The following is a 492-nucleotide window of genomic DNA, read 5'->3' on the forward strand; positions in this document are numbered from 1 at the left end:
CTAAATGTAAGACCGGACACTATAAAACTCTTAGAGGAAAACATAGGAAGAACACTCTGACATAAATCACAGCAAGATCTTTTTTGATCCACCTCCCTGAGTAATGGAAATAAAAACAAAAATAAACAAATGGGACTTAATGAAACTTAAAAGCTTTTGCACAGCAAAGGAAACTACAAACAAGACGAAAAGACAACCCTCAGAATGGGAGAAAATATTTGCAAACGAATCAATGAACAAAGGATTAACCTCCAAAACATGTAAACAGCTCATGCAGCTCAATATCAAAAAAACAAACAACCCAATCCAAAAATGGGCAGAAGAGCTACATAGACATTTCTTCAAAGAAGACATACAGATGGCCAAGAAGCATATGAAAAGCTGCTCAACATCACTAATTATTAGAGAAATGCAAATCAAAACTACAATGAGGTATCACCTCACACCAGTCAGAATGGGCATCATCAGAAAATCTACATACAACAAATGCTG

At 35.6% G+C, this 492-nt stretch overlaps 1 protein-coding gene across 5 annotated transcripts in view; it reads right to left on the bottom strand.

Annotated features, from left to right (window-relative positions):
• The window catches only part of CENPE (centromere protein E), a 74,802-nt gene that overhangs the window by 65,769 nt on the left and 8,541 nt on the right, over nucleotides 1-492 (bottom strand). The gene's annotated exons all lie outside the window — the stretch shown is intronic.

Source organism: Physeter macrocephalus, chromosome 7 (genome assembly GCF_002837175.3).
Source record: "Physeter macrocephalus isolate SW-GA chromosome 7, ASM283717v5, whole genome shotgun sequence".
NCBI classification, from domain to species: Eukaryota; Metazoa; Chordata; class Mammalia; order Artiodactyla; family Physeteridae; genus Physeter; species Physeter macrocephalus.